Here is a 27,365-nt window from a genome sequence, read left to right on the forward strand (position 1 = left end):
CTAAGGTTTTTAAGACTCACATTGCGAGTCCTAAAAAATCTTGTTGAGTGCCTTTAAGTAAGTTCGAGTCCTAAAAAATTGGATTAAGTGCCTTTAAGTAATTTTTTAGGACTCGCAACGCAAGTCCTAAAAAATCAGGTTGAGTGCCTTTAAGTAAGTTTTTAGGACTTGCGTTGCAAGTCCTAAAAGAATATGGCATAGTAAAATAATGCACATCAAAAATTAAATTAATTTACCATTGGTAACATTATATTTATATTTGATTAGTTCTAACACAATTTAATATAAGAAATAAACTTATAAACTTTTTTATTCAACAATTTTATAAATTTATTACACCAACAACAGTCAACAATCAAAAAATAAACCAAATTTACATATTACAAAGACAAATTACATAGAAAACTTAATAAAAATATGTTTCATCAGATACAAATATAATCTCAATTTATAAGTAATCAGTTCTGTGCAACATGAACAAGTTATAAGTATACTCGAGTATTCTTATACGAGTCGTTCAACTCTATCTTGTATTTCTAAAGTTTATGTTGAAGTGACATGAGTGCAGCAGCTGCTATGCTCTTTCTCTTTAGTTCCTGAAACACTAAAAGTTGTAGCTCTTTATTAAAAAAAAATGCACACACAATGATACAATATACAACAATTTATAAAGAACCTTTAGAACTAAAGCATATCTAACAAATTCTTCATTTAATCATATATGATTGGAACTTATGATTGAAAAATATATTAAAACTATTATATTACACATCAAATTCTTTGTTTATTTGCAATAACTGATGTTGGTTTTTTTTATCTTTTATGTTCTTACTATTGAGAAGTTAAAAAATTCTTGAGTAAACAGAGACAATAAATATAGTTTAGGTATAATTTACCCACAGAATACAACAATCCACCATATGAAGCACATCCCTGGTTTTGGTTTGCGGTAGGGATCGTCTGCTTGACCATTAGAATTACTTACTCCACAAGCAATGAAACCTACATATTTGTAATTGCAGTGCAAATCATTCAGCAAATTTTCTGAAATTTTCTCTATACTTTTGAAACCAAAAGAACCTAAAAATGTAGAATAATTTTTTTCAGTTAATGGGAAACCTTTTGATTAAGAAACTAGCAAATAACAAAACTTAGAGTAAAGGTGGCCATTGGCAAACATACTATTCTAATTGGCAAGCTAAAAGACGAAAGGATGAACACAAATGGGAAAGCTGCTCCCAAAATATGCAGTTGAATAAAGACTTGTACATATCAAAGTGCCCAAAAATTATATAAGCATGATATATATATATTATATCCAATAGACACAATATATAAGCATGACCTGAATTGGGACTTTCATTGTCTCATTAATTTGTTTAGGCGACCAATTTTTGAGTCCACAGCAACTTGTCTCTTATTTTTCCAGTGCTCAATGTTTGATTCATTGGTAAAGATAACCTGACAATGATTACAAATGGAATCAAGTGAATAATATAAATAATTAGAAGTTCACGAAGCATTGACCAGGTGTACAATGTCAAACTAGGAGAAATCATAAGACAAATACATTACATTTGAGATAGATTATATGGAAAGAAAATAACCAGTTTATAGCCATCATTGTACAGGCTCTGTAGCTTAGCAGGTATTGAAGGATACATCAGAGACCAAGCATCCGGACCTACCCTGCAATAAGTGCATCAACTCTAGTTGTTAGTGAGCCAAATTTGTGTAAAGCTTCCAACAAATGAAGCATTCTGTAAGTGCACACATTGAAAATGTCTCGGGCATCTTAGTTCACAAGAACCTTAAGTGAGCTTGAACATTAGAATCAATATAATAAGATTTAAAAACTATGTATTGGAATGAAATGTATTTTAGTTCGATTTTGTTTAATTTCTTCTGGTTATTGTAGTTCAATATACTATACTAATATTGCACTTCAATGAAATGTAATTAATCAGTGCTTAATGAATATTATACAACCTTCTAACAGAAGTGTTTGCAAGACATCCATCAAAATCGAAAGCAGCAATTTTACTTGAATCGTGAAGGCCTTCATCCTGTTAGAAGTAAAACACAAAAAAAACCATGTTAATAATGTTGAGGTACGAAATTCCCTTCACTATAACTAGAGCAGTGTAAGACAACTTGAGCCATATTTAACTCATGCAAATACAATGAAAGAATCTCTAAGAAACACACCAATAAGACAAACTATCTCACTAGTTATATTTATCATAATAAAAATTCATATACATATAATCATTATGAGCTCTAGCTTTTCTTTTTTATTTTGATAAAAGGGTAATTCATCAAACTTCAGCAGATTCGTCATCAAAGTAGATATTCTGACCAAAAATCCTCTACTGAATATACACTTGAAAGAAAAAACTTATATTCAAGCTCAAGTCAGTAAAACATGTCTCCAAGACTTTATATTCTGTCTATGGCTCACAAAAATTATTTTACTTGTCATCATTATTATTTTTCAGGGAAAAGAATGAACTCGGTTACGTATGTATATCTATCATGCAAGCACTCTAATAAAATTTCTACTGATTTTAAGACAAACCATCTATGCATCACAAATATAGATCAGATTACGTATTAGCAACAGTAATAGAAATAACATTGGATAATCAGTTTTTCAATATAGAAACTGCATAAATTTCTAATTAAAATAACAGGCTATAACTTTTGCTAGTAATGCAGGAAAATAAAGCAATGCAGCTTATAGGGCCAAAGATTTATAGTTGTCAGGTGAAGCAAAGTAGTACATGTTACAGAAGACATACATAATAGTATCCTCAATCAGTACATAGAAGAACTAGTTAGATCAAACATTAACTTCTGTATAGCAACTTTCTATGAAATTCAAGGTTCAATCAAGTATTTATCAGTGCATGAGAATATTTAGGCAGGGGGGACTAAAATGAACAATATTTAGAGCCTATTGTTATGAACTTTCTTTCTTTAACTGTATGATATAAACGCCTTTCTATGTGTGTTCCAGTTTCTACCAATTATGCTTTTACTTATACATCATGATAGTTCATTCATTATTATTGCAGTGACAAATTTAGAACATTTTATAATGGTTCAAATGCTTTTTTAAAGGAGAGGTAAGATTTTACCTTCGGGGATAAACATAATGAATCTGCAGATCAAGAATCAAGTCCATGAAACCCAATGTCATATGAAATGGTGCCATCAGCCTTGAATAGTCCATAATTTCTCTCAAACGTTAGTCCAGCCTTGAATAGTCCATAATTTCTCTCAGAAAATAGCAACATGGATTCATTCCTTGAAAGAGTAAAAAGCAGAGAAGAGAATTTGGTTAACTTGAAATTGTTAATAGCTAGAACAAACAAAAAACAAAATATCCATTTTCCATATCACAAGGCTCCCAAATGCTTCCCCTGGTGTAATAGAACCTGTTGACGCCGTTTTTCGTCAACAGTGAAAGGAGAGCACGTAAACAATAACTGATAATGGCCAATTAAAATATGACAACACAAACACACGATTTTTACGTGGTTCAGCAGTTAAATCTACCTAGTCCATGAGTCTCTGTTATTAAACTTAAGATTACCTCTGAAAATTCTTAAGCATGAATTCTTCAGAGTTTTCTCTCAAGGTTCAGAATTTCGGTCCATTACAATGGTGCATGATCTCTCTATTTATAGAGAAGGCTGCAGAATACTATCCCACATATCGGCGGGGGCCTGTCTTCTTCCCGAGCTCGGGAGTTATTGTTTTGTGTCGTCGGAGGCGCAGCTACTCTCTGGCTCGCGGCCGTCTGACCAGTACTCTGGTTTTTGACATATTGTTGGAAGTAACCTCTCGAGATCAACCCTTCGATCTCGTCCTTCAGTTGCCGACATTCATCGATCGTGTGCCCGGTGTCTCTGTGGAACCGGCAATACTTACTGGAATCTCTCTTGGATTTTTGATTTCTCATTGGGCCCGGACGCCTAAAGCGGACCTGGTTTTCATTAGCTAGGTATATGTTTTCCCGAGACTCATTGACCTCGGTGTATACCCTATACACGGAGAAATACCTCTCCCTTTTCTTTTTCTTTCCTCCCTCAGCTTCGGGGTTACTTCCTTCGTTCTGTTTCCTCTTGGAGGGGTTCTCTGTGGCAGGCTTTGGAGCTGCTGGGTCTGCTGAGGTTTAGGCAGAGTTGACGTTTATCGTTGTAGTTTCGGACTGGGAAGTCGCTTTGAGCGTCGACCTCGCTTCCTCTTCATTGACAAACCTCTGCGCTCGTCTGTTAAACTCGGTTATTGACCTTACTGGTTTCCCTTGCATGTCTTCCCAAAGGGCACTTCCCGGTAATACACCAGCTCGGATAGCCATTAGGTGCCCACTGTCATCCACGTCCCAAGCTCGGGCGACTTCCAGATTAAATCTTGTTAGGTAACTTTTTTGTGTTTCGCCCGGCTGTTGTTAGACGTTAGTTAAGGTGGATGCCTCTGGTCTGACCCCCATCATTCCTCTTAACTGCTTCTTAAAGTCTTTAGACAACTGCTCCCACGAAGTTATTGAGTGTCTCTTATACTTTTCGAACCAGCTTTTGGCAGGTCATGCCAATGATGTTGGAAACAACATGCACCTGAGCTCGTAACCCACGTTACTGGCTCTCATGATAGTGTTGAATGTGCTTAGGTGACTACACGGGTCGGTCTTTCCTTCAAACGTTGGAACGTGAGGAATCCGAAACCCTTGAGGAAATTGAGTGTTAAAAATATGGGGAGCAAACGGCTCGAGCTCCTCGCCAGAGTCCTCATATCGACCATTTCCTCGTTCATTCTTCAAAAGCCTAAAGGCTTTTTCAAGCTGATCGATTCTTTCTTGGACTGGGTCCGCAGAAGGTACTGTCTAGAATCGATTGTCCTTGATCGTGATTCCAGGCTCGCGTCTCCACAGGGGATCTCTACGCCTATTCAAGCGATCCCTCAGATCCGGATTTGTTTGATCTCCATTACCCCGACTCTGATTCAGGTGATTTCGCAGGTCGGGACGATTCTTGCGGCTTCCAGTATTCTTACGACCTCGGTCATGCTTACTGACCGACCTGGTATCTCCGGAATCTTCACTGGTAAAACTCATTTCTTGGTTATTTCGTGATGGATTCTTCCCACGTCGCCTTGTCTCCGCAGTGTGAGATCGAGACGTCTGACTTTTCTCAGATGGGGCGCCTCTCCGCTCTTGGAAAGTCTCCCTGTTTCCTTGTCTTTACCCCGCACGCCCTTCATCCTGATCTCGAACAGGTTGAGCGTTCCTGCGGGGGGGCGAAGGATATCTTATAGGTGACGGAGGGAACCGTATAGGCGACGGTGGCTGCCACCCTTGTCGCGGCCTAGAGGATCCAGAATTTGCCCGAGATGGGTCGGTCACATTTGGTGCGCTCCCAGGTACCTGAGTCCGAGCCTCTGCAGGGGTTCGGTTATTCTCAGTTCCTGCAGGCACTTCCACAGGCGGGTTAGCCGGGGCCCGAGCTCGAGCACTCCTCTGGGGCCTAGGTGGAGTGGATGGCTCTGCTGGTGCCGGAGGTTGAGTCGACCTCCTTTTGGCAGCATCTTTTCGTGGACGCCCACGAGGTCTCCGGGGAGGAACATGCACGTCCCTTGGAGGAGGGACTTGGTTTTCGCGCGGAGGCGGGGGCTGAGCCACCTGTGCCTTTGCGGCTATCCTTGTCAAGTCCTCATTCCGTTTGTTGCCCTTTGCCAACAGCTGCTTCAATTGCCGGTTTTCAAGTTTCACAATAGGAACGTACCGCTCCGGATTGTAGTACATATCCTCATCCCTTGGTGGAGGAGGTGGTCCCCGGGAATCAGAAGACCCACTTCTCTCTTCAACATCCGGGTTCTCCATTGGTTGTTTTCCAGGACGTCTTGGGTAATTTTCCTCAGGTGTGTTCTGATTGTTTGTGGCCATGACTTTTTCAGGGATGAATGCTTAAGGCTCTCAATGAAAGCACCAAACTGTTGACGTCGTTTTTCGTCAACAGTGAAAGGAGAGCACGTAAACAATAACTGATAATGGCCAATTAAAATATGACAACACAAACACGCGATTTTTACGTAGTTCAGCAGTTAAATCTGGCTAGTCCACAAGTCTCTGTTATTAAACTTAAGATTACCTCTGAAAATTCTTAAGCATGAATTCTTCAAAGTTTTCTCTCAAGGTTCAGAATTTCGGTCCATTACAATGGTGCATGACCTCTCTATTTATAGAGAAGGCGGCAGAATACTATCCCACATATTTTGGGTAGTTACTCTTTTTGTGTAAATAAAATAAATGGCTTTAAATGCCTATAATCAGATATGAAAGGAAACGTCCCCCGAAGACCAGGGGGCGTATAACTAATCAAATAATATCCCACGATTCTAGGGGATTTACAATAATAAATGAAGATTACATCTCTTATGGACAACACTTATAGATATTCAAGATTTTTTATCATATATCTCCAAGGCCTTAGCCTCCCAGGTTTCTCGTCAGCTTTCGAGCTAATGACATCTCCCGAGGTCACACGGCTTTCGAGATCATATGTGCGTCGAGCTCGAGACCCCTGATCCGAGGTCATCCCTGAGGATAGATGCGTCTCTGGAGCTACCTTTCGAGATCATGAACACTTCGAGGTCACCATATTCAAGGTCGTCCAAGTCTTGCAGGCTCGATATTTAGTCCTGGAGCATACTCTAAACCTTACGAGTCCAATCGTTTGTGAATCCAACTTTCGAGGTTACACTTAACATAGCTCGAAATCTGGGTATAACAGAACCATACCCTCTCTGAGTTGTGCTTGTTGCTCCATAGCCTGTAACTGCATTTTGAGCTCCTTATTCTCAGCAGTTAACCCAGTAGTATCCCTCTGCATCACATGAAAATACCAAGTATGAATAATGTGTGTTCTATGACCTTTGTATTGGTTCACTTTAAATTTGGTTTTTTGTTTACTCTTCTAACAGTCATTAAGGTGGTGAGCAGACACCCCATTACAAAAGTTAGTATAAAAAAACAGTGATCACTGGTTAATACTGTCCTAGAAAAATAATCAATATCTTAAACAAAGAATATAGTAATCTCTAATTTAGTTAGCAAAACAACCAATGAACCGATAACTTTCAAATGCTCACTAATACGAAGGTTCTAATTAAAATAAAAATACATATCAAATAACCGAAAACTCTAGTATATGGTGACCAATAAAACTGCACAAATCATACAAAAAACAATTGGAGTGCACACCTAAGCTGTTAGGTACAACCATATAATTGGCTTAATCAAAAAAGAAAACTGGTATCTGTCTTGATAAAACATGTCCATATGGTACAGTCATTGGTGCTCTCTAAATCAGCCAACAGATCGATTAGTGTAAACACATGTTGTGTCTACCAAGTAAACAAGTATCCCAAGCATCAATTTGTATAAAGAATACATATCCACAAATTAAACAGTAATTTATATAAAGAATATATATTACAAACAAACAAAAATTACGAATGCAGAAAGAATAGACTTGGCACCAAACATTCATAATTGATTACACCTCATAATTCTCCATAACTAAGAAAAAGTCAAAGTCATAATCTTACCTGGAGCAATGCAACCTACGCAGAATGGGTGGTGGCTTCAGTTTGAAGGGTCTGGACCTTCCTCTCTAGCTCATTGGTATAGCGAATCTTCGACTCTTTAGACCGCACAACAGATTGTCTATTAGCAAGAATCCTGAAAATTGAAACAACACAAACCATTACATCAACTTCAAACATGTTCTAATTCCCAATATAGAGACTCATAATATATATATATAAACAATATATATACATACCAGATGTGAACGGGCTCGACGTTGGGTTCAAGAATTGAGTTGAGTTGAACGCCGGTTTGGGTTCAAGCTAGGAGATCATCTTGGCTCAGCTTTAGGGAAGAAGAGGCATCTAGGCTCGACTTTAGGGAGGGAAGAGGCATCTGGGCTCGGCTCGGCTTTAGGAGATCAGCTCGTGGTTCGCATCTGGTTCGCCTGGTTTGAGTTGGATTGCAGAGGAGAGGAGATGCGTAGGGAGAGAGATTACAGAGGAGGCTGGCTCGACATAGGGAGAGGGATATTGCAGAGGAGAGGAGAGGCGTAGGGAGAGAGAACAACTCCTTATATAACTGAGGTTTGGGTTTGGGTTTGGGGTTGGGTTTGGGTCTCTCCGTTGGGGTTTCTGCGTTTGGGGTTTGGGGGTTTCCGAGTATGGGTCTTTCCATTGGGGTTTCTGTGTTTGGGGTTTGGGGGTTTCCGAGTATGGGTCTCTCCATTGGGGTTTCTGTGTTTGGGGTTTGGGGGTTTCCGAGTATGGGTCTGAAAGTGAAGGGAGAGAGAGTGTGAGTTTCTGTGTGAGACAGAGAGGAAGAAGAAGAAGAAGATAGAGAGGGAAATGAAATTTTTTTGGTGGTTTTTTATTTAGTTTCGCGCGTAACAAGAGGGTGTGTCTGAAATCATTTTTATAAATATATATATTTACATATTTTATTATTTTTATTATTCATTAATTCTTTTACAATATTTTTCCAATTAATAAAACAACTATTTTTTAACTAATACAAATTTTATAAATATGTTAAAGAATAATAAATTTAAATTTTCATATAAAAATTATTATAAATACAAAAATTAATAATATGAAAAATTTAGAAACAAAAAAAATCTAATTTTAAAAGTTTTTAATAAATACATCATTTTTATAAATATATATTTACATAATTTAGTTTATTTTAAAAATTATACTATTTATTAATTTTTTCACAATATTTTTCCAATTAATAAAAAACTATTTTTTAACTAATATAAGTTTTATAAATATGTTAAAGAATAATATAGTTAATTTTTTATATAAAAATTATTATAAATACAAAAATTAATAATATGAAAAATTTGGAAACAATGGTTGTTTTTATGCTCTTTTACTTAATAATTTTAAGGACTTGCTTTGAAAGTTCTTAATACTCTTTTAGGACTCGCAAAGCGAGTCTTTAAAAGTCACCATTCCTAATTTTTCAGCTCAAGTGTTTTTAGGACTCACAAAGCGAGTCCTTAAAAAGTATTAAGGACTCCCAAAGTAAGTCCTTAAAATTCTTAAGTAAAACACTCATTTTTTAGCCCAGATTTTTTTAGGACTCGCATATTTTTTTAGGACACTCATTGCGAGTCCTAAATTGTGTTTTTTTAGGACTCTCAATGAGTGTCCTAAAAACTCCATAAATATTTTTAAGGACTTGCATTTATGTGCGTGTCCTAAAAAAGTGTCCCGTAAAGGGTATTTTGTAGTAGTGGAAGGTAAACAGTTACCACAAATCTGAAGATAAAAAAAATCAGATCCACCACCTTTCCCTTCTCTCCCATCTTCTTCATATAATTTTTTTTCTAGATTTGAATGTTTTCATCAGGGTAATTGGTTACCCATTCACGTTTTCATATTTTTATTAGTTTTCTTTCCGAATTCTGGTGCTCCTATAAGGGTTATAGTAAAAAGAAAATATTGAAAAAATTAATTTGAACTTTTTTGCATATAGTGAAAAAAATATAAAAAATTACAATAATAAAAGACAATAAATACATAAAATAGTAAAATAATTATGTAATGTTAAAATATATGTGAAAAAAAGGAAAGAAAATAAAATGGAATGAGAAAAGAATAAGTACAAAAAATGAAGAAAAAAGAAGGAAAAAAACTTAGGAAAGAAAACTAAAAAAATATGAAAAACAAAACAAAACAAATGATGAATGAATAAAAATGAAAAGAAGAAGAAAAAATAATAGAAAAATGGAAAGAAAAAATATGAATGAAAAATTGGTAGAAAAAAAAAGAAAAAATGGAAGAAGAAAAAAATAGATAAATGAATAAAAATAATAAGAAGAAGAGAATGGAGAAATGGAAAGAAAAAAAAGGATGGAGGAGTCATCAAATCATCGATCCACCTCGCAATCAACTGCCATTCCTACCTCAAGGGAGGAATTTTTCGAGGCTAAGCATTACTGGAGCTCAATTTCTTCGCTAGGGAAAATCTCTGACATCTTGGCCCTTCACGGTGTTGGACTATTAGGCTCGCTGAGATGTCAAGCTCCCACATCCAATGAGCGAAGCTGTTATGCCCCGGGGGATGGTCGCCCTGACAATAAACTGAAGCTCGCGATCTGGAGTTCCGAGTATATGAATGTAATGACCCACTAATCTAGACTCTTGGACCATTAGCGAAACTATACATACAATCCTTAATAGAACTTACATTTGCGAAAATACCATAATTTTATTAAGTAACTGGTAAAAATAAGAGTTACTTACAAAATAAATACCAAGAAGGATATGGGATCCCATTGTCTTTAAAAAAAAAACATGATTTTAAGTAAAAAGACATTACATAAATAGTGCGGAAAATACATGTAAAAAGACATAAAACAGAAACTACATCCTCGAATCGAATAACGCTCGGCTCCTTGACTCCATTCACCATCGATACACAATCCCAAGCATCCACGAATCTTACCGCCTCTTAAATCTATTTTCCTGCACATAAAACAAAAAGGAATGAGCCTAATGCCCAGCAAGGAAAATCTAACACATAGTCATAAACATAACTTTTATAAAGAAAACATAAAGACTTAACATAATACTTATAACATACACTTATTATAATGGCCATTATTACTTGGGTTCCCATAGACTAAACAAGCATATGCCCATGAGATTAGTGGGGTCCTACTAGCTAAGTAGGTCATATGCCCATAATCTATTTGGGGTCTTGTTAGTCATATGGGTCATATGCCCAAGCCTACAAACATACATACATACATATCATAACATATTTATAACATATTTCATAACATAACACATAAGATAACATAAGCATAAAACATATAGATTCTATCATATTTTCCTTACCAAAGTTACCGGGATAAGAGGACAGCGTTGGGACTTTTGGAACACTCCTAAAACCATATATAACAGGGTGAGTCTAATGAAGAAAAAAGACTAAACCATTGAAAGTTACACTTACCAAAACTTATGTGCTCAAGAACTTAGATTTCCTAACCAAAATAAGAATGAGGTTAGGAGACTGAGTAGAAGGTTATGAGAAAGAAAATAACATAAAACAAATGAACTAGAGTTTTGGTTTACCTCAAAGACTTGTAAGATCAATCTACACCACAACCAAAATACTATAGAACCTTACTTCCCAAAGTGTTTGATAAGCTTATGATTTCCCCACCCTAGTGTTTAACTCTCACACTCTCCTAGCACTTGCAGCTTGTGAACTTAGAGTAAAAGGTGAATAATGGCTGGGTACTAGGTCCTATTTATAGTGTTTGGGAATGAAAGGATCTTAATTTTACTTGAATAAAAATAATAGCTTTTTAGGTGAAAATAATTTGAATAATCGTTCAGTAGAGGCTGAAGACTCGTTCAAAAGATGCTGGACTTATGAAGAAGTTGAATGGCTGAAAGGGAAAAGAATTCAAAAACATTTGAATTATGCTGAAGGAGGCGATATATCGCCCCCTGTAGGCGATATATCGCCTGGGCCAGTATGCCCGAGGCGACCGTGCATCGTTTCGTGTTTTCCGTATTTACGTGCTGCGATATATCGCCCCCTATAGCTGCGATATATTGGCACTCGCTGAATATTTAAACACGAAATTACACATTTTTAGCTAAGTTTGAATGGAGTAAACAGCCTTGACTAAGCCCTCAACGTATTCAAAGCTGCTGACTGACCTTATAACATTCAAACTTTACCCTTATTTAATTTAATCCTAAAAAAATACTTAATCCTTAATCACCCATTCATAACATGTGCTTAAAATCCTATTGGTTGATATCTAAACCTTATAGTATAATAAATATAATCCTTAATATCAGTCACATTAATCAAACCTTAGGTTAACTTAATATTCTTAAACTATAGATTAAACTTAGAAAATCTATAAGTACTACTATGATTGTCCAAATAATTCCCGGTCTGAACCAAAAATCCACAGTTACAAAGATAATACTATACATACTATAATACTACTAAATAATTAGCTAAGTAAAGTTCTTGGACTCTACAATGAAGGCAGAGGCTCTACTACCCTTGATGTCCTTTTTTAAGGACTTTCTGGATTTCGTTGGGCTCGCGCACTTCCAACTCCAGACCAATTCATATAGGATCTTGTCAGCCCTGAGGTCGCTGTACCACGAACTGAAGTGGCAAGGACCTTCTCCCAGGGAGATCCTATATCTCTTTTGCCTGAAAAGCAACCCCTCCCGAGCTCGGGGATGAGATGGCTTCTACTACCTGTCGAGCTATCCCAAGGAAAAGAATATCTTAGAGGACATGCCCAACCATCCTCCCAACTTCAAGCTAGCCTTCTTTTGGACAGATGGCCTGGCCCCCTCAAAGTTCTATTCGTTCAGACGAATTCGTAAGTATATGACCCCCATTTCTTTCATGCTCGATTAACGTTTAGGCTTGAACTAATGGTAATGTATTTGATTATTCAGCCAATTATCACCGTCCTACTCCTACAGACGCAATGAAGGAGAAAAAGGAAGTTCTGCTCCAGTTGCCATATGGCAAACGCTCCCTATCTTATCTTGTTCATGAAGATAAGCTTCGAGCCTGCGGTCTTCTGGAGCAGGGCCAATCAATGGAAGACACTGCCTACCAGAAGTACACCATATGGGAGCATTTACCACTCCCTACTGACAAACTTCCTTTGAGGCAGAGGTCAATGAGCTCGAGGGTCCGATCCCTAGCCCGTCGCCATCGGAGTCCGTGCTCGAGAAATGATGCCAATGACGAGGCTTCGAGCTCGAGTGATAGAGGTAAGGTCATTCTCAACTTGGCCTTGTGGTCTTCTTTCCTTCTAAAATATAGACTCGACACCCTAATCCTATTCCTGGATTATAGGGATAATTTCCATGTATGGTCTTGGGTAGATGATAGGGTCCATAGATTCGATAGCTAGCTGGGGAAATACCAAATAATGTATAGTCTGAATGAAGTTTGGGATGGGATAGCCATCCAGTATGGAACAAATGACTATAGGGACCTTTCGAGATTAACTTCCACGTATAGGGAAGGGACTCCCCCAGCCTCCTCTGAAGATAGGGGGATTACCTGGTCGCCAAGCACGAGCTTGGGGGAGAGTTCCAGTTAGTTTTCTTGCCCCTTGTTTACTAATGTGATTTGACTATGTAGGCAATATGGACTCTAACCTTGACACCATGCTCAACAGCCACTCGGGAGCCAAGCAAAGCAAGCGCTCAAGAGCGTCACAAAAATCTGGTCGGCCTGCTAAAGTCCCCAAAAGGACCGAGGTGACTCCTCCAACTCCGGCCCCTCAAGGCCTGAGCCAATTTGTGACCTCTGACTCCTAGATTGGGGTTCCTGTAGAGATTGTTCCTTTGAAGTCTCCTACCATTCGAACCCTGCAAATGACCTCACCAGCTTCGAAGAAGTCGGTTTCTACTCAGAAGCGCCTGTTGTCGATTTCGACTCATTCTGATGAGTATGTCATTGACAGCGCTGCGGGGACTCACAGAGCCACTCTTGGATCAGATGTCCTCTCTCGAGTGGGCCAAAGCTTCATCAATCTTGGGGCTCCTCAGTGGCAGTTCCTGGTCAATGCTCGGGATTCCAATATCCTTTACGACAAGAGTACCAAGCTCATCTCCTCGGTAATTTTTCTTACTTTGCTTACTCATTTGAGTTTTACTTGGAACATGTTCTGACTTAGTTTGTTTGTGTTTTAGTCCCTTGATGCAGTTGCTCAGCTAAATTACAAGCTAAAAAATGAGGTTCATGCGAGCATGTCCTATGCTTAGGAGTCAAAGAACCTCTAGCATAAGCTCGCTGACGAGTTTAAAGTTGCCACGTCAAAGCTGGAGGCTGAGCTTGAAGAGAGGAACTCGAGGATCAAAGATCTTGATGAGAAGAGCTTTAGGGTCGAGGAGCTTGAAAAGCTAAACGCCAAGCTCGAGGAGGAGAAAAAGGTCACCTTCGAGATAATGGAGGGTGAAAAGGCTCGCCTCCTCGAAGAGTTTAAGCAAAGGAAGGATCGAGCTATGGATATGGCCATGTACCGAATCTGGGCTAACAATGCTGATCTCAGCATGAGCTTCTTGAGTACCCTGGAGGGCGAGCTCGTGGCTAAGTGGAAAGCTCGGCTGGAGGCGTAGGAAGCGGAGGAAGAAGCTAAGAAGGCTAAGGAGGGGTTGAATGCCGCCAAGGGGGATGCTCCTGCTTCCTAGAGACTCGATCATGGGCTGCGTCCCATTAAAAATTTTGTAATACTTAGAAATTTTTCCATTTTTATGTTTTTGAGGCAGAAGCAATTTATAGCTTGTAAAAGAGCTATTTTTTTTTGTTTATCCAAGCTTACACTTGATATTCTTAATGTTATGCTCGACTTTTCATTAATATTGTTTCCTAACATTTCTCAGATCGAAATATTTTAGGACATTTATATTAATTTTTTCCTTTTATGTTTGTTTATTCATACAAACATTTGTTGGATTTCAGCTCGAGTTTCGATCCATTCATGCATAGTTTGCTCGATGTATCCTTATCCGATCTCGTTTTGTGTTAAGGTCGAATCTTACTTTTACCACGCACTCAAAAGTACTTAAGTTGTATGTAAGATATGTATTTTAGTTATATCTTGCTTTTTATAGTTACTTTTCCTCTTCCTCGAGTAGTTCCTTGAGGTTATGAGGTTGAAACTTTTGTTGCAAAATACTCCAACCTCGATATCGACTTAGCTCAAAGTAGGTTTATCTTTTTCCCACTTGTGTCGATCAGTTTTAGCTGGTTTGTTCTAAACCTATTTAGGTCATGTTTTGTTTGTAATCCATACACTTATATACTTTTAATCTAGTTATGTCTAGATCATATTAGCTCGTGTATCTGGTTATATCCAGACACTCATTTCTAAATAATCTGGTTACGTCCAAATTACTTTAGCTCGCACGTTTGGTTATGTCCAGACACTCATTTCGAGCATATACTTATAACTTCTATGTCGTGTTAATTATCCAGACATTTTAATGTTATTTATTTTTTCAAACTTATGGTATGTATACCACTGATGCCCTCTTAATATCATATGAGTGTGACCATAGGTTATAAAATTAAGAGAGTTTGCAAAAAATTCAACATATAAGAACTAGAATGACTATTGATCATAATCAAATATTTTATTAATATAAATTTTGCAAACACAAACATGCTTGGTTACAATGAGACATCATCCCTACACTATTGATAGTAAGGTCGTAGATGCTCGCCATTCCAAGCTCGCGGTACCAATTCTCCATTTAATCTCGCCAATTTATAGACGCCAGGTCGAATAATTGACTCGATCTGGTAAGGTCCTTCCCAACTAGGTCCAAGTATGCCAGCAGCCGGGTCCCTTGTAGCCAGGAACACATGCCTTAACATCAAGTCTCCCAATCCGAACTTCCTCTCTCAAACCTTTTTATTAAAATATCAGGTAGCCAGCTATTGATATGCTGCATTTCTCAGTTGAGCTTCGTCTCTTCTTTCTTCAATAAGGTCCAGACTTACTTTGAGCTGGGAGTGGTCCGAGGCTTGATCATAAGCATGGTTGCGAATTGTGGTTATTTCGACCTCGATTGGTAACATGGCCTCGCACCCATATGCCAGCGAAAAAGGTATGCCCTGTTGAAGTGCGAGATGTAGTTCAATATGCCCACAAAACTTCGGGTAACTCTTCGGGCCATTTCCCTTAGCTTCTTCTAACCACTTCTTCATAGAGCTTCTGAGAGTTTTATGTACCGCTTCGACTTGGCCATTTTCTTGGGGATGGGCAACTGATGAAAATCTTTTTATTATTCCATTTTTTTGGACAAAAATGAGTAAATAATTCACTGTTAAATTGAGTACCATTATCTGATACTATTTTCCTTGGCATTCCGTATCGGCAGATGATGTTTTTTTACCACAAAGTCCAGGAATTTTTCGAGGTAATCATTGCCAGAGGCTTGGCCTCGGTCCATTTTGTAAAATAATCGACTGCGACCACAACATACTTTCTCCACCTTTGCTGGTTGGCAACGAACCTATGAGATTGATTCCCCACACTGCAAATGACCATGGGGATGTCATCATTGTTAGCTCGGACGGTGGAGCTCGCAGAATTGTGGCAAAATGCTGCCATTTATCACATTTCTTGACATACTGGAATGCATCTGCTTTGATAGTGGGCCAGAGATATCCTTGTTTTATAATTTTCTTTAATAGGCTATGCCCCCCAGTGTGGTCTCCACAAAATCCTTCATGAATTTCTTCTAGGATTTTCTTTGCTTCGGGTGGAGTCGTACATCAGAGTAATGGCATAGAAAATTCTCTAAGATATAACCTTCCTTCCACAATAGTGTATCTCGGAATCTAATACATTAGTTTTCAAGCCTTGTTTTGTTCTTCTGGGAGAATGTCAGTTTTGAGGTAGTCAATTATTGGGGTCATCAAGGTTGGTTCGGAGTCAATCATGCATACGTCTTACTTTTCAGGTTCACTGATACTAGGAGTCGACAGGTGCTTTATTGATACTACATTTAGTGTATCGACTTTGTTGGACGTGGTGAGCCTAGCTAAGGCGTTCGCATTTGAGTTTTTCTCTCGGGTCTATGGCATAGAACTCAAAATATTCGAGTTCATATTTAGCTTTTTCTAAATATGCAGCCATCCTTATGCCACGAGCCTAATATTCTCCTAGGATTTTGTTGACCACTAACTACGAATCACTGTAGCAGTGTATTGCTTTGGCCTTGAGTTCCTTGGTTATATTCGGAGTCCTGCCAATAGAGCTTCATACTCAGCCTCGTTATTAAATGCTTTGAAGCTGAATCTTAAGGCGAAGTGAAATCGATTTCCTGTTGGAGTGATCAATATGATTCCTGCCCCCAATCCATTTTCGTTGGAAGATCCATCGACGTAAAGTTTCCACAGCTCGCAGGCTGGGGTTATAACTTCGTCATCGGATATTCCTGTACACTCCACGATGAAGTCTGCAGGGGCCTGCCCCTTTATGGTCGTTCTCGAATGATAAGTGATCTTGAACTATCCGAGTTCAACAGCCCATTTCAATAATCTGACTGAGGCCTCTGGTTTGGACAAGACTTGTCACAGTGGTTGGTCAACCAACACATGGATGGGGTGTGCTTGGAAGTAAGGTCAGAGCTTTTAAGATAGTGGATTAGGCTGAGGGCCAGTTTTTCCATTAAAGGGTATCTCGATTCTGCCCCCAGTAACCTCTTACTAACATAATACACTTGTTTTTGTACCTTCTTGTCTTCTCAGACGAGCACAACACTGATGGCGTGTTCAGTTGTAGCGAGATATAAGTATAAGACTTCTCCTGTGATAGGTTTTGACAAGATCAGAGCTTCTGCGGGGTGTTTCTTTAGATCCTAGAATGCGAGCAAACATTCTTTTGTCCATTCAAATTTTTTACTTCCTCTCAAAAGGTTGAAGAATGGAAGACAACGGTCTGTAGATTTAGAAACAAACCTACTTAATGTTGCCATCAATTAACGCTTGGATCTTCACATCTTTATGTTTTCGAGGTGACAGCATATCAATTAACGCCTAGATCTTGTCAGGATTAACCTCTGTTCCTCGCGCGTTTACTATGAAGCCCAGAAACTTCCCCGAAGATACACTGAAAGATCATTTTTGGGGGTTGAGTTTCATGTTGTACTTTAGTAATACAGCAAAGCATTCTTTGAGGTTGTCTACATGGTTATTGTTATGTTTAGATTTGACTAACATATTGTCAACATAAACTTCCATGTTATTACCTATCTTCTCGGAGAACATTCTGTTCATGAGTCTTTGGTACGTTGTTCCAACATTTTTAAGCCCGAAGGGCATAACATTGTAACAGTACAATCCTGTATAGGTTACAAAGCTCGAATGCTCTTGGTCTGGTGCATGCATGGTGATCTGGTTATATCCAAAATAAGCATCCATGAATGACATAAGACCGTGCCCAGCTGTGGCATCTATGAGCTGATCGATCTGAGGTAAGGGAAAGCAATCCTTTGGGCCTGCCTTGTAACGACCCAAAATCGCTAATAAGGCTTAAGGGCCTTGATTAGTGTGCCAGGAGGGCATTAATGGAATAATTGTGATTTAAATGAGTAATTATATGTTTAGTAGTGTTTATATGGTAGTTGATGATATTATGTGATAATATGAAATAAATATGTGATATATTTGAGAACCATATTATTATGTGGACAGGTTCGCAGAGTACGACTCGAGACGATCCTAGGGTCAGATAGAGGGAAAAGTCACAACGGGACTTAAGATATGACTTTGGATAAGTCGGGGGTATTTTTAGATAGTGGGTAGTGATTTGGACTATCGGGACATGAAAATAAATATATGGAGATATATTCGAGGTTAGGATGTCTAGGTGGGAATATTGGGGGATTTTACCACTTTGGCCTCGGGGACGGTTCCTGCATCCCGAGCCTCGGGATTAACTTAACAAGTAAGATAGACATAAGGAAGCCTTTAGAAAATACAAACCGACTAAAACTTTTATCTCAACTCTCTCTCACTCTCAAGGGAAAACAAAGGGAAGGAAAACACAGAAAACTTAAGGGAATCAAGCTGGAATTTCTGAGGATTGAGGTGGGGATTTGGAGACTTAGCTCAGTTATTAATCAAGAACTAAGTCAGGGTTAAGGTAAGCAATATAATCTTCTTCTCTGTGGTTAGAATTCTGGGTTTTGGTTAGGTGTTGAAGCAAACATGGTTTTGATGTCTTAAGGCAGAATTGAGGAGGAAACTTGGAGACTTAGCTTGGCTTTGGCTTGGTGAAGTGGTTCAACAGAAGAGGTAAGTTTCAACTCATGGTTTAGAGGTTTTAAATTGGATTTGAATGGCTGGTTTGAGTGTTTATAGCTCTTGAGTTTCAGAAATTGAAAAGAGAAGATTAGTGTGTTTTAGATTGTGTTTCCTGTGGAATTATGTTGTTTAAGTCATGTTAAAGGAGTTGGTATTAATTGGTTATGAGTTGGGGAGCTTTGGGATGGTTTAAGGTGAGGTTTCGAGCTTAGAAATGATGGGTTTTATGGGAAAGAAGGGGAGGGACGCGGCTCTGTTCTAGAGTGCTGCGGCCCTAGGATGAAAAAGGGCCAAGGAGGCTCGGCCATGGGAGGGTGCCGCGGTGCCAAGGGCAAGGGCCGCAGCGCGTGTCTTGTTGGGATGGGCTTGGTTCTGTTTTGAGGCTAGGGCCGCAACCCTTGGTTGCACATATGAGTTTTTGAGGGTTTTAGGCACGGGAAGTGGTCTAGTATGCTCGGGATTGGTTTCACCACTGTGCTTGGTGGAATTTGGGTTCCCAGGAGTTAGTTTTGTAACCGGAAACCTATATTTGAGAATTAATGAAACCCTATACTTTGGTTGTGACTAGGTGATAAAGGCTTAGGCTCGGGAACAGATCGTGCTTGAGGGGCGTTGCTCGTAATTCAATAACCGTACAGAATAAACGTAAGAAAACTGCACCTGGTTGAATATATGTGATGGGACTAAGGGCTCCCTATAGTAAACGCTTGGAAGATGGTATTATGCCATGCAAGCCATTTAGTGAACCAATGGCCTAAGAGTGCCAAGGGTTTCACTAGCGCACAGGGCGCAGCTCGGCCACTAGTAGCTGAGGACAGCTTATTATGCACTGAGCTCGGTTTAAGCGAGCCGGAGTCAGTGGGCTAAATAGAGGGTGCGGCCTAAGTCGTCGGCCCTGAATATTATGTGATATAAGTGTAATATGTGATTGATTATGTCTTGAATCTAAATGTATGTGCTGAACATCTGTTGTTGATTATTTGATGTGAATACATGCTTAATGAATTAACTGTCTGCTATTATTGATTGAGTTTTATAAGATGTTTTCTTGCTGGGCCTTGGCTCACGGGTGCTACGTGGTGCAGGTAAAGGCAAGGGCAAGCTAGACTAGCCTTGATTGGAGAGCTCAGCGAGCGGAATGTACATAGCCAGATGCCCGGCCACCACGGTTGAGGTTTAGGCAGGGACACGAGACCTGGAAACTGTCTCTTTTGCCTTAATAGGGCTAATGAATACTCATGTACTTTTGGGAGTCTGTAGACTTATTTTAAATCTATTTTCTTATGGGATCCCGTGTTTATAATAATTAAAATGTATGAAGTGAGTCTTTTGAGACCAAAACCTTTTTAACCCTAGCTCTTACATGTTTGGTGACATTTTTTTAAAATAATGACTTGATTAGCAAGTCTTGCACCTTTATAAGTACATAGTGTAGCGGTCCTAGCTATCCAGGGTGTTACAACTTGGTATCAGAGCATCCTAGGTTTAAGGGTTCCTGAAGACAACCTGGACATGTACATTCGCTATTGGAGACAAGCTCAAATCAGGGTTTGGTAGGGTGCATATGTGTGTTTATGTGCTTGTGTGCCTGAGATGAGCTATGAATGCTGTTATTTACTGGCTGATAGGGCCTAGCGCTTGACTGCTGTGTGAAAATATTGAGGCATGTTTATTAACATTGCCGTGCATGTAAATGAGTATATGGATGATTAAATGTATATAGTGCGTGGATGAATGCTTGTTTTATAGCTCTTGTGTAATGAGATTGAGGGCGTGCTTATTAGCAGCCAGTGTTTGCGAATGGATGCTTATATGTTGGTTATTTGTGGTTGATTATGCTCTACTGATGAGTTTTGAAGAAGTTTTTACCCTGTCATTGTGGTCTGACCACCAAGTCGTTATTTGCAGATTGACTTGGATAGCCATGCGTCCAAGAAAATTCGCACGACTAGCCGGCACTAGGTCCGGGACCGGTAGTGATGATCAGGGCCAGATTCCCCCGCCAGTCCCTGAGAACTGGCAGTAGTTAATGTCAGAAATGCAGGCTCGATTACTGAGTCAGGATGAGCAGATCCGTATTCTGCTACAGCAGGCTCCATCAGGGAGTGCTGCCCCTATAGTACCACCTGTAGTGGTACCAGCTGTGCAGCCTGGGGAGGTTGTTAACAAGTGGGAACCGTTATATGAGCGGTTCAGGAAGCAGCAACCCCCAATTTTCGAGGGTGGATCGAATTCGTTGAAAGCCGAGCAGTGGCTAACCATGATTACAATAATTCTGGATTTTATGAGAATTGAGGGACATGATAGAGTGGCCTATGCCACTTATATGTTGAGGGAGGATGCCCGCATTTGGTGGGAAGTGGCATCGCAGACCAGGGATTTTACTACTTTGACTTGGGAAGGTTCAAGGATTTGTTTGGCCAGAAGTATTACAATGTTGCTGTCAGAGCAGCAAAGGTTAACGAGTTTGTGAGTTTGGTGCAGGGCAATATGACTGTTACTGAGTATGCCCTGAAATTTGATAGACTTGCAAAGTTTGCACCAGATCTTGTGCCTACTGACGCTGCTAGGCAAGATCGTTTTATCAGAGGGCTTAATGCTATGATAGCCCGGGATGTCAGGATCACAACGGTACCTGGAAGAACAACTTATGCCCAGGCCGTTGGGAGGGCTTTTACCACTGAGGAAGCGGAGAACAAGATATGGAAGGAGAGCGCACTGAGGCGTGAGAGCCGCAGGGCGGCGCCTCCTTACTCAGGGGCAGGTAGGGGCGGAGGCCCCAGTGACTTCAAGAGGAAGTTTCCTGACACTTCGGCTGGTCCTGGTCCTGATAGGAGGGGTCGGGGTGGTCAGGGTGGCCGTCAGGGTGGCGGTGAGGCATGGCGAACCTATCCAGAGTGCCCGAGGTGTAGAAGACGCCATCTGGGCAAGTGTCGGGCCAAGGCATGTTTCGTGTGTGGGGCAGTGGGGCATCTCAGGAAAGACTGCCCAACGGTGAAGAAAGGTGAAGCGGGAAAGGTGGATAGCTTGACTCCAGCTCGAGTATTCACCTTGACTCAGGCGGAGGCTGAGGCTAGTCCCCCAGTAGTGACAGGTCAGCTTTCTAGTGCTGGCTTTCCTTTTACAGTATTGATTGATTCTGGTGCTACACATTCTTTTGTTTCCAGTATAGTGATTGATAGACTGTGTAGACCTAGTGAGTATCGGACCGCAGGGTTTGGGACTTTGTTGCCTACAGGGGAGCTAGTGGTCTCTAGGAGATGGATTAGGGCACTGCCAGTGGTGGTTGATAGTAGGGAACTCTCGGTGGATTTGATTGAGTTAGATTTGGAGGACTTTGATATGATTCTAGGGATGGATTGGCTAGCTAGGTATGGGGCTACGATTGATTGCAGGAAGAAGATGGTTACTTTTGAGCCTGAGGGCGAGGACCCTTTTGTCTTTGTGGGTGCAGTGTCTGGACCCCGCGTACCTATGATCTCAGCATTGAGAGCCAGAGACTTGTTGCAGGGGGGATGCATAAGTTTTCTGGCTAGTGTAGTGGATACCGCTAGAGTTATGCGGGCAGGGCCGGGAGAGACCAGATTGGTGTGTGAGTTTTTGGATGTCTTCCCTGAGGATCTACCAGGGTTGCCGCCACGTAGGGAGATACAGTTTGAGATTGAGTTGGCACCGGGGACAGAACCAGTATCTAGGACACCATACAGGATGGCACCAGCAGAACTGAAGGAGTTGAAAATACAGTTACAAGAACTTTTGGATCTGAGGTTTATTAGGCCCAGCTACTCTCCATGGGGCGCACCAGTGTTGTTTGTTAAGAAGAAAGACGGGACTTTGAGGATGTGCATCGACTATAGAGAATTGAACAAGTTAACCATTAAGAATAAGTACCCTCTACCAAGGATTGATGACTTGTTCGATCAGCTGCAAGGTAAGACAGTGTTCTTAAAGATTGATCTTCGATCTGGTTATCACCAGCTGAGGATCAAGGATGAGGATATACCGAAGACGGCTTTTCGGACGCGTTATGGGCATTATGAGTTCTTGGTCATGTCTTTTGGTCTGACCAATGCCCCAGTAGCTTTTATGGATCTGATGAACAGGGTGTTCAAGGACTTTTTAGACCAGTTCATCATTGTCTTCATCGACGACATTTTGGTGTACTCCAGTTCAGAGACAGAGCAGGAGCAAGCATCTGCGACAGGTTCTACATAGGTTAAGGGAGCATCAGTTGTACGCTAAGTTGAAGAAGTGTGAGTTCTGGCTACCAGAGGTGACCTTCCTTGGACATATAGTTGGGGCAGAAGGGATTAAGGTGGATCTGTCCAAGGTAGAACCAATTAGGGATTGGCCGAGGCCGAGGAATGCCTCGGAGGTGCAAAGTTTCCTTGGGTTGGCTGGTTACTACAGATGGTTTATAGAGGGGTTCTCGAAGATTTCTTCACCAATGACAGAGTTGACAAGGAAGAATCAGAAGTTCATCTGGTCAGGGAGGTGTGAGAACAGTTCCAGGAGTTGAAGAGGCGGCTTATTTCTGCGCCTGTGTTGAGTCTTCCTTCGGAGGAAGGGAAGTTTGTGGTCTATTGTGATGCATCGAGGTTGGGTTTAGGCTGTGTGCTGATGCAGAAGGAGAAGGTTATAGCCTATGCGTCTCGATAGCTGAAAGAGTATGAACAGAGGTATCCGACTCATGATTTGGAGATAGCAGCAGTGGTGTTTGCACTGAAGGTATGGCGTCATTATCTGTATGGAGAAAAGTGCGAGATATACACCGACCATAAGAGTCTAAAGTATTTCTTTACTCAAAAGGATCTGAATATGAGGCAGAGACGTTGGTTGGAATAGGTTAAGGATTATGATTGTGATATCCTTTACCACCTTGGGAAAGCCAATGTGGTGGCAGATGCGTTGAGCCGGAGGGGCCCAGAACAGTTGTATAGTTCTACTCAGATCTCGAGAGAATTAGCTGATGAGATGGTCAGGGCAAAGATAGAACTGGTGGTGGGCCAGTTAGCCAATATCACTTTGCAGTTGACCCTGTTAGAGTGGGTCAAGGAGGGTCAGTTGACAGATGCACAGTTGCAGGAAAGTAGGTAGCATGCCTTAGCGGGGACAGCTAAGGATTATTCAGTTTCAGAGACAAGTTTGCTCCGATATCAGGGACGGATATGTGTTCCGGCAGATGAGGAGATTAGATGGGAGATATTGGATGAGTCTCACACTACGACGTACTCACCTCATCCGGGTACCACGAAGATGTATCAGGATCTACGGACATTATACTGGTGGCCCGGGATGAAGAGGGATGTAGTTGAGTATGTGTCTAGATGTTTGACGTGTCAGCAGGTTAAGGCTGAGCATCAGTGACCAGCGGGATTGCTTTAGCCTTTGGGTATCCCAGAGTGGAAGTGGGAGGATATTACGATGGATTTCATGGGAGGATTACCCAGGACAGTTGGACTTCATGACTCGGTGTGGGTGATAGTGGATAGATACACCAAGTCAGCTCATTTTCTACCAGTGAGGTCGACTTATATCGTGGAACAGTATGCAGAGCTGTATGTGATGGAAATAAGTCGTCTCCATGGGGTTCCAAAGTCTATTGTATGTGACCGAGACCCTATCTTTACCTCTAAGTTATGGGGAGCTCTGCAGAGAGCCATGGGGACTCAGTTGAAGTTTAGCACAGCTTTTCATCCCCAGACTGATGGACCGTCTGAGAGGACGATTCAGGTATTGGAGGACATGCTTAGGGCGTGTGTGATTGACTTCGAGGGTTCGTGGAGTAAGTATCTCCCATTGATTGAGTTTTCATATAACAACAGTTATCAGTCCACGATTGGAGTGGCTCCTTATGAGATGTTATATGGAAGGAAGTATAGATCGCCCATTCACTGGGATGAGATGGGTGAGAGAAGATATTTGGGGCCAGATATGGTTTAGAAGACTAATGAGGCCATTGAAAAGATTCGAGCTAGAATGCTTGCCACGCAGAGTAGACAGAAAAGCTATGCTGATCCTAAGCGTAGGACCGTGGAGTTCCAGGTTGGGGACCACGTGTTTCTGCGAGTTTCACCACTGAGGGTTGTGAGGAGGTTTGGAGTGAAGGGTAAGCTGAGTCCTCGGTTTGTTGGACCCTTTGAGATCCTAGAGAGGATTGGGCAAGTGGCTTATAGGCTGGCCTTGCCACCGTCACTGTCAGGAGTTCATAATGTGTTCCATGTCTCTATGTTGGGGAAGTATGTTTCTGATACAACACATGTGCTGAGGTATGAGGACTTGGAACTACAGGCAGACTTGTCCTATGAGGAGAGTCCAGTTCAGATTTTGGATCGGAAGGACAAAGTTCTGCGGAATAAGACGACTCCGTTAGTGAAAGTATTATGGAGGAATAGCAAGGTCGAGGAAGTGACCTGGGAGTTAGAAACGGCGATGCGGGATCAGCATCCCGAGCTATTCAGGTAAATTTCGAGGACGAAATTCTCAGTAGGAGGGGATAGTTGTAACGACCCAAAATCGCTAATAAGGCTTAAGGGCCTTGATTAGTGTGCAAGGAGGGCTTTAATGGAATAATTGTCATTTAAATGAGTAATTATATGTTTAGTAGTGTTTATATGGTAGTTGATGATATTATGTGATAATATGAAATAAATATGTGATATATGTGAGAACCACATTATTATGTGGACAGGTTCGCAGAGCACGACTCGAGACGATCCTAAGGTCAGATAGAGGGAAAAGTCACAATGGGACTTAAGATATGACTTTGGATAAGTCGAGGGTATTTTTAGATAGCGGGTAGTGATTTGGACTATCGGGACATGAAAATAAATATATGGAGATATATTCGAGGGTAGGATGTCTAGGTGGGAATACTGGGGGATTTTATCACTTTGGCCTCGGGGACGGTTCCGGCACCCCGAGCCTCGGGATTAACTTAACAAGTAAGATAGACATAAAGAAGCCTTTAGAAAATACAAACCGACTAAAACTTTTATGTCAACTCTCTCTCACTCTCAAGGGAAAACAAAGGGAAGGAAAACACAGAAAACTTAAGGGAATCAAGCTGGAATTTCTGAGGATTGAGGTGGGGATTTGGAGACTTAGCTCAGTTATTAATCAAGAACTAAGTCAGGGTTAAGGTAAGCAATATAATCTTCTTCTCTGTGGTTAGAATTCTGGGTTTTGGTTAGGTGTTGAAGCAAACATGGTTTTGATGTCTTAAGGCAGAATTGAGGAGGAAACTTGGAGACTTAGCTTGGCTTTGGCTTGGTGAAGTGGTTCAACAGAAGAGGTAAGTTTCAACTCATGGTTTAGAGGTTTTAAATTGGATTTGAATGGCTGGTTTGAGTGTTTATAGCTCTTGAGTTTCAGAAATTGAAAAGAGAAGATTAGTGTGTTTTAGATTGTGTTTCCTGTGGAATTATGTTGTTTAAGTCATGTTAAAGGAGTTGGTATTAATTGGTTATGAGTTGGGGAGCTTTGGGATGGTTTAAGGTGAGGTTTCGAGCTTAGAAATGATGGGTTTTATGGGAAAGAAGGGGAGGGACGCGGCTCTGTTCTAGAGTGCTGCGGCCCTAGGATGAAAAAGGGCCAAGGAGGCTCGGCCATGGGAGGGTGCCGCGGCGCCCAAGGCAAGGGTCGCGGTGCGTGTCTTGTTTAGGATGGGCTTGGTTCTGTTTTGAGGCTAGGGTCGCGACTAAGCTTCAAGGGCCGAAGCCCTTGATTGCACATATGAGTTTTTGAGGGTCTTAGGCATGGGTAGTGGTCTAGTATGCTCGGGATTGGTTTCCCCACCGTGCTTGTTGGAATTTGGGTTCCCGGGAGTTAGTTTTGTAACCGGAAACCTATATTTGAGAATTAATGAAACCCTATACTTTGGTTGTGACTAGGTGATAAAGGCTTAGGCTCGGGAACGGATCGTGCTTGAGGGGCATTGCTCGTAATTCAATAACCGTACATAATAAAGGTAAGAAAACTGCACCTGGTTGAATATATGTGATGGCACTAAGGGCTCCCTATAGTAAACTCTTGGAAAGATGGTATTATGCCATGTAAGCCATTTAGTAAATCAACGGCCTAAGGGTGCCAAGGGTTTCACTAGCGCATAGGGCGCGGCTCGGCCACTGGTAGCCGAGGACAGCTTATTATGCACTGAGCTCGGTTTAAGCGGTCTGGAATCAGTGGGCTAAACAGAGGGTGCGGTCTAAGTTGTCGGCCCTGAATATTATGTGATATGAGTGTAATATGTGATTGATTGTGTCTTGAATCTAAATGTATGAGTTGAACATCTGTTGTGGATTATCTGATGTGAATATATGCTTAATGAATTAACTGTCTGCTATTATTGATTGAGTTGTATAAGATGTTTTCTTGCTGGGCCTTGGCTCACGGGTACTACGTGGTGCAGGTAAAGGCAAGGGCAAGCTAGACCTGCCTTGAT

General features: G+C 40.7%; 1 long non-coding RNA gene across 5 annotated transcripts; it reads right to left on the reverse strand.

Annotated features, from left to right (window-relative positions):
• Positions 1-302: 302 nt before the first annotated feature.
• Positions 303-8,465, reverse strand: LOC133789107 (uncharacterized). Of its 5 annotated transcripts, XR_009873489.1 has the most exons (9): positions 7,848-8,465; positions 7,612-7,744; positions 6,803-6,887; positions 3,141-3,309; positions 1,990-2,066; positions 1,608-1,689; positions 1,346-1,461; positions 897-1,002; positions 303-604 (listed from the first exon to the last, which is right to left on the reverse strand). It is a non-coding gene; the product is annotated as an uncharacterized LOC133789107 (long non-coding RNA). The 5 variants fall into 5 exon arrangements; XR_009873490.1 differs by lacking the exon at positions 303-604 and having other exon boundaries at positions 628-1,002; positions 1,576-1,689; XR_009873488.1 differs by lacking the exon at positions 303-604 and having other exon boundaries at positions 628-1,002; positions 7,848-8,464.
• Between the last annotated feature and the right edge of the window lie 18,900 nt (positions 8,466-27,365).

Source organism: Humulus lupulus, chromosome 7 (genome assembly GCF_963169125.1).
Source record: "Humulus lupulus chromosome 7, drHumLupu1.1, whole genome shotgun sequence".
Taxonomy (NCBI): Eukaryota; Viridiplantae; Streptophyta; class Magnoliopsida; order Rosales; family Cannabaceae; genus Humulus; species Humulus lupulus.